Source organism: Choloepus didactylus, chromosome 17 (assembly GCF_015220235.1).
Source record: "Choloepus didactylus isolate mChoDid1 chromosome 17, mChoDid1.pri, whole genome shotgun sequence".
Classification (NCBI taxonomy): domain Eukaryota; kingdom Metazoa; phylum Chordata; class Mammalia; order Pilosa; family Megalonychidae; genus Choloepus; species Choloepus didactylus.
Genome location: NC_051323.1, coordinates 67,678,699 through 67,690,547, shown reverse-complemented (window position 1 = coordinate 67,690,547; position 11,849 = coordinate 67,678,699).

Below are 11,849 nucleotides of genomic sequence, written 5' to 3'. Positions count from 1 at the left end.
AGAAATAAAGAATCTGCTTTGGGCTATTGGAAAAAATGGTGATTTATGAGATATTGGTGTTGGTGTTGTCCATTGGCCTGGGGAGGTCAAGAAGTTCAGGAAACAACTCCCTAACACTCACCCCTACTTCCTCTCTGAGGGCACAGTTCTCAGGGGACTGTGGGCTAGAGAACAGGAAACTCAAGGCAACCCCTTCGTGAAATTTCTTTTGAAAGATTGCGATTTCAAGTGTGCTACAGGCCATTTTTATTTAAGGAGTTAAATGAAGAGGGGGGAAAATGCTAAAACCCAAAACCCTCATCAGCTCATGAGATTTCTTATCAGGATCCCTCATCTCTTGGAAGGTTTCTGAAATCAACCCAGTCTTTTGACTTTGAAGATAAGTCTCCTGAATTTCCTCAGGATAAATACTGCTGAGTAAAATTGGCTCAAAATGATATGACAAACTGAAGCATTGAAAGTGTACTCAGAACTTGACATAATATCCAAAGGATTTTATTCTAAAAAATATTTTTATTAGAGTCTGAAATAATTTAATCATCACCTTGTATTTAGTCAGAGCTCAGCAAGTACTCTGGGCCCAACAGTGATATTCTTTCAGGCTTTTAAACAGGAAACTCCAAGCCCAGAGAACAGAAAACATTTAGAACTGTGCCAGTGACTCATAAACATTTTCTTCTCACTCAAGGCGGAATGTACAAGAGACAGACAGGCAGCTCTAGATCTTAAAGAGAAGGAAGACTCTGATCTTGGGGAGTGCGAGGGACGGATTCCTGGAAAAGGACTCAGATCTTTATGTTTTGATTACAGAATGAAGCCCCTAGTTAGCCCTAGGAACATCCCACCTACAATGAAAACCAAGTAGCCAACACCGTTCATTCATTCATTCATTCATGTGCTATGTCTTTGACATTGGAGCATCTGTAGACCTCTGCTTTCCAAGCAGCATTTATAAGGGTAGATTTGTTTGAAGGTTCTGGGGGCACATATGGATAATTGAATGGGCCATCAGAGAAAAAGCCTGGGACACAGACCCTCTGGGAATAGGTGGTGAGCTTCCTGGATGGACATTGGGGTGGAAATGTGACTTCGCCATCCTTGTCTTTGTATGTCCGGAAACTAACACTGCCCTTTGCTCATTGGTTCACCAAGTATCTACTGAGTGCCTAATGTGTGCCAGACATTGTGCTGGTCACCACGGACACAGCCAACAGTGTATTAGATAGAGCCCCTACCCTCAAGGAGCTTACCAGGCATTGGAAAACACAGACAAGGCCACAGGCAACCTCAGTGTCCTTAGAGCTAGGAGGGTTAAGAATGTGACATCTGCAGCTAGATAATGAGAGTTCAAATCCTGCCTCCACTACTTACTAGCTTTGTAGCTGGGGCAAATCACCCAAGCCTTCCAACCTCAGCTCCACATATGTAAATTAGGAGTCTTATTAGTGGCTGCCTCATAGGTTTGGGGAAAATCAACAAGGTAATGTCTTAAATATTACCTTGCAAGACTCTGGAGTGTCAGATCAATGAGTGATAACGATTCTAATTTTGATGGTTGCCTGATGGTTGGAAGCAAATGAGAGAGGCATCTCTCCCAGGTTTAGGGATCAGGAGAGGTTTCCTAGGAAAGACTGAACACTAAGGAGGAGTCGGCCAATTGAATAGGATGGGAAGGGGATTTCCAGATGCAGGAAACAGCATGTGCCAAGGTCCTGCGGCCAGGGAGAATGGAGACTTGAGGGGGAAAGCAAGTGGTTCAGTGAGGCTCATCCTGAGTTGGGGGGAGGAGAAGGATTGGAGGAGATGAAGCCAGAGAGCTCAGTATCCATCCTTCATTCAATAAATGTTTGCTGAGCACCTACTACGTGCCCAGCACTCATCTGGAAGCTAGAACATCTCAGTGGGCGAAACAGATACAAACTCCTGGCCTCACAGAGGTTACATTCCAAAGGTGACAGAATGAGACAAGATACATGAGACACATAAGCAGACTGTGGAAGGCCTGTGCACCTTAATCAAGGCACTTGGACCCTGGCACGCGGCCATAGGCAACCAGCAGGAATGACAGGGGCAGGTTGAGCTTCCAAAAGAGCCCTGAGCCTCCACCTCGTGGCTGCCTCCCTCATCAGGGGCCTGTGTCCTGGCTGAGGTCCATGCAAGTGTGTTCTCTCTTCATTCCCTCCCTCCCCACTGCTTCACGCTGCCCTTATGTGGCATTTCGGAGCCGACTCACAGTTACCGGCTTGCTTTCTCGCAGCCTTTGCCCAGATCCATGACTTCTTATGACACGTCACAGGATGCTTTGGAGAGAAAAAGGCCAGTCAGACCCTACACCAACCCTCAAGCTGCCCCCAGCCTAGTAGGGGAGAAAAGAGAACATGTGATTAACCTCATAGAAAGGAGAAAGCACTAAATGCTGTAATAAAGGCCCAGATAAGGAGCATGGGAATTCAGAACTGAGAGAGATCGCTGTGATGGTTGGAAAAGGCTCTGTAGCAGACGAGCAATGGAACAGGGTGGAGTGGGGCTTGTGAAGAGGAAAACCCGTGAGCAAAGGCCGGTTGCAGGAAAGCACAGGGGTAAGTGGACGAGTTGTTCGTCTGGCTCCTTTATTTTGTTCTTTTTTCCCTTTTTTCTTTTCCAGCTTGAGGACTGCTTTGTTAAAAATTTTCATAGTGGCAACATATATACAACATGAAATTTCCCATTTTCACCACTTACGGGTGTACAATTCAGTGACATTACCCACATCCACGATGTTGTGGTAACGTCACCGCCACCATTACCAAACTTTTCCATCACCCCAAAGAGAAACTCGGCACCTATTTCTCTCCCCCTCCCCTGGTAACCTGTAACCTACTCTCCACCTGTGCGAATTTGTATATTCAAGTTACTTCACGGAAATAAAATCACACAATATCTGTTCTTTTCCTTATTTCACTTAACATGAGGTCTTCAAGGTTCATCAGTGCTACAACATGTACCCAAACTTCACTTCTGTTGATGGCTGAGTAATAGTCCATTGTGTACATGCACCACATTTTGTTTGTCCATTCCTCTGCTGATGAACGGTTGGCTGGCTTCCATGCTTTTGCCCCTTTCTTTAGTGCCTAAGCCATTCAAATCAACAAGAATCAGTTGATCACCCCCTATGTTCCAGGCTGCAAGGACCTTCTCTTTGCAGAACACCTTTGAGCAGCTGCGGAGTGTCGTGCCCTGGTGTCTTGTCCTGTGGCAGCTGACGCATTAGGCTGCACCACATGGGAAATGAGGGCTGGACCGAGGCACAGAGAAGCTCTGCTAATCCTCTCCCCACGGACTCGTCCCTCAGTGGGGTGCTGCATCTCATGGATTTTTGTTTTGTTTTGTTTGTTTTGTTTTTAGCAGACTGTTTATATTGAGGCAGGACTGTATGAAGAGGGATAGGGTCTCACTCGGCAGGTGAACTCACTGCCCTCCCCCTACGTGAGACATGACACCCAGGGGTGCAAATCCCCCTGGGCAACACAGGAAATGACTCCTGGAGATGAGCCTGGACCCAGCACTGTGGGATTGAGAGGATCTTCTTGACCAAAAGAGGGAAGAGAGATGAAACAAAATAAAGTTCCAGTGGCTAAGAGATTTCAAATGGCGTTGAGAAGTCACTCTGGAGGGTTTTCCTATGCACTATATAGCTATAACTTTTTAGTTTTGGGTGCATTGGAATGGCTAGAGGGAAATACCTGAAGCTGTCAAACTGCAACCCAGTGACCTTGAATCTTGAAGACAATTGTATAACTATGTAGCTTGCACAGTGTGACTGTGTGATTATGAAAACCTTGTGACTTGCACTCCCTCTATCCAGTATATGGACAGATGAGTGGGAAATGGAGACAAAAATTAGATGAAGAATAGGGTGGGATGGAGGGGATGGAAAGATCTAGGTGTTCTTTTTTGCTTTTATTTTTATATCGGAGAAAAAAAAGTTTCAAAAATTGATTCTGGTGATGAACACACAACTGTATGATGGTGCTGTGACTAACTGATTGTACATTGTGGATGACTGTAGGGTGTGTGAATATATCTCAATTAAACTGTATTTTAAAAAAAGTAAATGAACAATGGGGGGAGGAAGGGAGTGGGATGTTTTGGATATTCTTTGCCATTTAATTTTTATTTTTTTGTTTGGAGTAATGAAAATGTTCAAAGATTGACTGTGGTGATGAAAGCACAACTATGTGATGACACTGTGCACAACTGATTGTACACTTTGAATGATTGTATGTTATGTGAATATATGTCAATAAAATTGCATTAAAAAAAAAGAGGCATAGGGTCTGCAGAGGGAGGCAGGCCAGGGGTGACCAAGTAAAGACCTTGACACCAGACTGCTGCAGCTTGACCTTGAATTCCACAGTTGCAGGTGGACGTGGTGTCATTCCAGGCACAGCTGAAATGGAATTAGACTTTTAAACACGGGTGGGAAAACCTGTGCTGCTTTCAGGCTGCCAGGACTCTGAGTTCCCACACACCACACCGAGCCAGGAGATTGCACCCCACCAGCTACAGGCCCGAGCTGGCAGAGCCCATTACCTGCCCGGGAATCCCCTCCATTCCGGCCAAGGAGAGACCATGGAGGGATGCATCTTAAAAATTCCCAGCTGAAACTGCATCCCAGTTCCCTGGACTCTTGACGACAATTGTATAGCAATGTAGCTTACAAGGGGTGTCAGTGTGATTGTGAAAGCCTTGTGGATCACACTCCCTTTATCCAGTGCATGGAAGGATGAGAAGGAAAATGAGGACAAAAAACTAAATGAAAAATGGGGTGGGGGGTTGGGTGTTCTTCTTTACTTTTATTTTTTATTATTTTCACTTTTTCTGGTACAAGAAAAATGTTCAAAAAACATTGGGTCAATGAATGCACAACTGTTTGATGGTACTGTGATCAACCGATTGTACACTTTGGATGATTGTATGGTATGTGAATGTATCTCACTAAAGTTGAATTAAAAAAATTACTGTGTGAGTTTCAGAAGGATTCAGTTATTATTAGATGTGGTTGCAAGAATCATTCATTGAAGAGCCATAGCTGAACACTGCATGAAATTGGGACAATAGTAAAGGGAGGTAGGTAACGACGAGACACATTAAAGAGGAGCTGTCAGAGCAAGTCCAGCCTGGGCTGGATTGAGAGTATGCTGTGGGGTTATCCAATTTGAGAGAGATGGACAGAATGCTTTGGGCAGGCTCAAAACTTGCTGACTTTTGTCCCCAGATCGGACAAAAATCTAGAGCAGTCTGCCAGGAAAAGAAAACGTCTGGTTCAGAAAGCAAAGGAAAGTTGAAGGAAGGAAGTCTATCTGACACAGACAGCCCCAGCCCCACAGGCTCCAGGAAAGGTTGAGCCAGGGGTTCTCGCTCGGGCTGGTCTTTGGAATCAGCCGCAGAGCTTTCCCTTTCCAAACTCCCAAGGCCCAGGCCACTCTCCGACGTGGTCCCTGGGCTGGGCCAGGACACCAGAGTTGCTTCTGTCTCCCCAGGTGGTCGTAGGACTTGGCCGAGGTTGGAAACTTACTCAAGGCACATCCCTCCACTTCAGAAAAAAATATTTAGGAGGGGAAAAGCACTGCCTGGGGTCTTGAATATTCCTCAGGGGGGGCTGCAGGGGTGCAGAAAGCTTCGGGGTTCTGCTGAGGATGATCTTCTGGCTGAAAGTGGGGCTGGGGGGGTTACCTTCCCTAGAGGCAGGTACGAGAGTCTGGGGGAGTCTGCGACAGGAGGCCACATATGGCACCAGGGGCCAGGAGGGTGAGAGCTCAGGCACCAGAGAGGGCCGCTGTCAGCACAGCACGGGGGCTCAAGGCAAATGCTCGGTGAGCCGTTCCAAACAGCTGGGTGGGCAAGGAAGACACAAAAGAAGGGCCGGGAGACAGACAGACTGGGGAGCTACCCTGAAAAAGTATCCATTACTCAAGAACACAGCAGGGACTCAGAGGTTAGGGCAACTTCCCCCAGTCACAGCAAACACGGTGCTGTCACAAACAGGAATCATTTGCCCAGGACTTGACATCCCCAGGTCATGGGTGCCAGAAAACCCACGAGCCCAGAGGCGCTCGGACTCGAGTTGTGTCAGAATCCCCTGGAGGGCCTGCTGGACTGCGGATCCCAGGCCCACCCTGTGTTTCCAATCAGCAGATTCCAGGGGCGTCCATGCTGCTCATCCAGGGGTTCACCCTGAGAACCAGGGCCTTGGCAGGCACCGTCTCCCTTCTGCCCTCGGAGACCCCTGCACTCTGCTGCAGTCACGCTCAGCCCCGATTCCTGGGAGCCGAGAGTGACAACTGCCTGGGACACGTGCTGGGGAGGCCAGGGGAGGGCTGGTTTGTAGCGTGTGGTGCGAGTGGGGCCAGGACCCAGAGGATCTTACAGGGCACGCAGGAGAGGCCAGTGGAGGTCCACGGCCCCCGCAGGGGACAGAGGCCACCCAGGCCCCAGGGAGAAGCCCTCCGCTGGAGGGTGGGACTCAGGCTTTAATTCCAAATTTTTTGAGGTTTGGTTTTCTGATACTTTAATTGATAAGGACAATAACTCAATCTTTAAACTTTAATTTCTCCTTAGGAACTCAGAATTAGGAAAGGGTTGAGAACATTAGTTGGGCGTTAGAGAATTATTTTCCGCCTTTTGGACATTGCCAAGGCTGCACATACAAGGCTACGTCGGGGTGGGGCCCTAACCTTTTGTGCCCGTGTCTGTTTCTGTTAGCAGCACTTTGTGGGGCAGCTTTCCTGTGCTTGATAAGGGATACTTGGGGTCCTCCTTGTCAAAGATACAATAAAATCAGGGCCTTATGTATTCTGTTCAGTTATTTTACTTAGGGCATTGAATTTCCTTGCAGAACTGCTGATGAGCTCTGAAGGCTGGGCATAAATTTGGGATGGGAAATGAACTGGGTGAATTTCCAGCCTTGGGCCTACCATGGTTGCAGAGCTAACGTAGTTCACTGCGGGCCTTAGCTCTGGCTGAGCCTGCCAGCCGCTGAGTCCACACCATCCACCAGCATCTTAGGAAGAGCCCGGATGTACCAGAAAAGGGGCCTCAAAGGCTGAGCAGAGCAACTTCTGATGAAGTGGGTGCTCACTGCCATCTGTGGGCTCGGCTGGCTGGCTAGGGGGTCCCACAGGATGAGAGAAGCCAACCCGGGAAGCATGGTCAGGGAGAGGGCCTTGGCTCCCAGTCCTGAGCCTTCCTTCCCCTCCCTCGTCCCTGACTTATCTTCTGGCGAGTTTGGGGGAGACACTGGACATGTGCAGCTCGGCCCTGCTTTCCTCTTCCAGATGCCCAGGCTGCCCAAAGGAAGCACACGGGTGTCTGCTCTGTTCCCCCTTCTTGCTGTGAACTGGACAAGGCCAGACTCCACCCCATAAGGCCAGCTGGTCTCTAGCCGTGTCCAATTCTGGGATTCGGACTTGCAAAATCTATTGTTGCGGCACATCCAAGCCACGTTCTTCTGATGTAATATTTACACTAAGTGAACCGCAGTTTCCTCACCTCTGCAATGGAGGCTACAATAGTTGCCTCATAGATTTTTTGAGGATTAAATGAGGCAATGTATGTAAAATCTGGCACATCCTAGACACCGTGGCATTGGTCTACCCTTCTTCATTCTTGCTCCTTTCTCCCACTCTTTCCCTCTAAAGCCTCCTTCCATCTTCCTGAAGGTTTTTCCCCTCCAGAACTTGCAGCTGGCTGAGTACCCTCGGAGACCTTGTCACCGCAGGCCAGGCCCATTTCTGAAGAGCCAGTGGGCAGCCCCTCCAGGAATCTCTGTGCAGGAGGGTTTGCTTTGGCTTGCTCTGCCTGGAGAAGAATGAGGATGTGGCTTCTGCAGACATATCAGGGAGGAGGAAGGCAGATTTGGGGCTGCAAGCCAGGGAGGGGGGCTGCAAGCCCAGGATGGGGTGCCCCAGGGCCCGGGCAGCCCAGCTTTGCTGTCTGGCTGACCACATCAGCTGCAGAAGGGGGAGCTGCCATGGCGGCACAGGGAGGGCTCCACAGGCACGGGGCATGCAGCCCACTCCCCAGGGGATGGCGCCCACTGTGGGGTGTCACGGGCAGCAGATGCCTTCAGGTGGGGGCTACAAGAACAGGAAAACAGCAGCAGCAACACCAGGCTCGTTCATGGGCCCCAGCGGGCGACTGCCAGTATGTTATGGAGATGACCTGTGGGAGTTTGGCAGGAGTGGCAGGAGCAGGAAGCCGGAGTGAGCCCTGTGAATGGGAGTCCAGGGTGTTGAGAAAACCCAAGTCTTATGGGTTGACTTACTGTTCCCCAAAAAGGCAGGGTCAAGTCCTAACTCTCAATCCTATGGATGTGACCTTAGTTGGAAATAGGGTCTTTGGAGATATGATGAGTTAAGATGAGGCCAAACTGGATTAGGGTGGGCCGGACCCAATACAACTGGCTTCCTTCTAAGAAGGGGAGAACTGGACACAGACAGACCCAGGGGAGAAGGTCCCATGATGGTGGAGGCAGAGAATGAAGCCAGAGAATGAAGCAAAAGCCCAGAAGTTGGGTAGGGGCAAGGAAGGGCACCCCCATACAATTTCAGACTTCCAGCCTCCAAAACCATGTGAGAATACATCTCTGTTGCTTTAAGCCATCGGTTTGTGGTAGTCTGCTAAGGCAGCCCTAGGCAACCAAGACACCAAGGAACACACAATTTATCCAGCGACCAGCAGATGCTCCTTAAGGGCTGCCCATGTGGCATGGCACCATGCCAAGTGCCGGGGATGTGTCCGGGACCGAGAAGCTTCTGACCTCGAGATCTTAGAGCAGATGCAAGCCCAGCCTTTCCGAAAAGACCCTCTGTATTCCCATAAGCACATGCATACCTGAGACACTGAGTTCATGCTTTGGAACACAGAGTATTTTGTGTGCTTGTGACCGAGGTCCCCTGTCATCTCCAGTTCATTCTTGGGGAGCTGGTATTTTATTACCTAAGACATGTGGGTTTCATCTACAGGCAGTAAAGAGGAGTGAGAGGTTTCCGAACAGCACTTACCGTGCACCCCAGGTTTTATAGGGACAGGTGAAAGAATCCAACTTCAGATGGTTAAACCAAGAGAATCAGCATAAAACAGATGAGATCAGTCATCTTGAAGAAATAAGCTACCTTGTTTCATGTTTTTTGTTTAATTTGGACTCAGGTACACAGAATTAGATTACTCATAATCTTTGGCTCAAGACCCACATTCTTGATTGGTTGACGTGTGACCTTTTTAAAAATCTGTTTTACAATGAATTAAAAAATAATAATCCATCTGCCTAATATGAGATTAGAATTTTATGAAACATACATCTTCCTAACCCAACCCACACATTGCCCCTGTCATAATTGCTATTTTGAACCTTGGGATTATCATTCTCTTGTTTTCTTAAAATACAGTTTTATTTTATATATATATATATACACATATATGTATATATATATATATATATGTATATACATATATATATATAAAGGGAATATTTAGTTTTATAAATATATATATGATAAAATATATATATAAAGAGAGCATTTAGTTTTAGTTGCTTTCAACCTTATATAAAAGAACATAATGTGGGAGTTCCGGAAGATGGAGGCATGGAGAGGAGTGGAAGCTAGTTAGTTCCCCTGGAACAACTAATAAACAACCAGGAACAACTAGTAAATAATGTGGAATAACTGCGCGGGGATAAACATGACTGTCTACTCATCATACACCAACCTGAATTGGGAGGAATGCCCGAGATCACAGCATAAAATCTGTAAGTAAAAACTGTGGACCGAGCTGAGAGCCCCTCCCCCACGGCAGCCCAAAGTGCAAGGCCTCCCTATGATAGAGAGCAGCTCTCTCCAAGGAAGCAAATATAGCTCAGCTGAGCTCCAACTGGGGTTTTATTTAACAAACATGGACTGCTCAATACAAGCTATGAATCCCCAACAAGCAGACAGAGACCTTTGGTGACGACTGAACTTAGAGAGCCAGAGGACCTCTCTGGGAGGGAGAGGGAGTCCAGAGGACTGGGTGCTGTCTCTGGCCGGGTGAAACTGAGGGTCACCACAATTGGGCCCTGAAGGGGGGATTTTTGTCCCTTTTTCAGTTCAGTGGAGAAAGCCTCAGCCATTATCAGTTCCCAGCACTCTGACCCAGACAACAGTGGAGATAGCAGAGTCAGAGAGACTAACCAAATGCAAATGACCTATCCCTAGGGGGTTGTGTCTTCCCTAAGAGGAAAGAGTTGGTGCCAAGCTCTACTACCCACCTTCTATTCAGAACTAGATCCCAGAACCTGGGGGAAAACAGCCACGGGACACACCTCCTTACACCAGTCTGGAGTGACAGGCTGACAAGTGCCACCTGCTGGGCAGAAAAGTACAGTGGCTTGAGACCTCACAAGGTTTGTCAATCTTCTAAGACACACCTTCAGGGAACCCTGATACTATTGCCTCCTTTTGAGACCTGAGCCCGTTCTGGTCTGGGAAAACATGATTGGGGTAACCAAGGAAACCAGATGCCTAGACAACAGAAAACTACAACCTACACTAAGAAAAACAAAGTTATGGCCCAGTCAAAGGAACAAACTTACACTTCAACTGAGATACAGGAATTGTAACAACTAATGCTAAATCAATTCAAAAAGTTTAGGGGAGACATGGCAAAAGAGATGAAGCGTATAATGAAAATACTTGGCGAACATAAGGTAGAAATAGAAAGTTTGAAAAAACAACCAGCAGAATCTATGGAAATGAAAGGTTCAACACAAGAGATGAAAGACACAATGGAGACATACAACAGCAGATCTCAAGAGGCAGAAGAAAACTCTCAGGAACTGGAGAACAAGACATCTGAAAGCCTACACACAAAAGAACAGATAGAGAAAAGAATGGAAAAATATGAGCAACATCTCCAGGAATTGAATGACTACATGAAATGCAGGAATATGCATGTCATGGGTATCCCAGAAGAAGCAAAGAGAAAGGGGGCAGAAGCAATAATAGAGGAAATAATCAATGAAAATTTCCTATCTCTTATGAGAGACAAAACTACAGATCCAAGAAGCACAGCGTACCCCAAACAGAATAGATCTGAATAGGTCTATGCCAAGACACTTAATAATCAAATTATCAAGCATCAAAGATAAAGAGAGAATCCTGAAAGCAGCAAGAGAAAAGCGATCCATCACATACAAAGGAACCTTGATAAGACTATGTGTGGCTTTCTCAATAGAAACCATGGAGGCAAGAAGGAAGTGAGGTGATATATTTAAGGTACTGAAAGAGAAAAACCACCAACCAAGAATCCTATATCTGGCAAAATTGTCCTTCAAATATGAGGGAGAGCTTAAAATATTCTCTGACAAACGGACAATGACAGAGTTTGTGAACAAGATACCTGCTCTACAGACAGAAAGGAAAAGACAGGAATGAGAGGTTTGGAACACAATTTTGGGAGTTAGTAGCACAGCAATGTAAGTACACTGAACAAAGATGACTGTGAGTATGGTTGAAAGAGGAAGGTTAGGAGCATGTGGGACACCAGAAGGAAAGAGGATAGATAGAGACTGGGACTGTATAACTCAGGGAAACCCAGGGTGTACAACAATTGTGACAAAATGTACAAATATATTTTTACATGAGGGAGAACAAATGAATGTCAACATTGCAAGGTGTGGAAAATAGGGTGGGATTGGGGGGAAAATACAATCAATGCAAACTAAAAAAAAAAAAGAGCATCACGTGAGGTAAAATTTCTGGAATTTACTTTTTCTTACTCAAAAGCATATTGCTAAGGAGAGATCTAAGATGGTGGCATAGAGAGGAGTG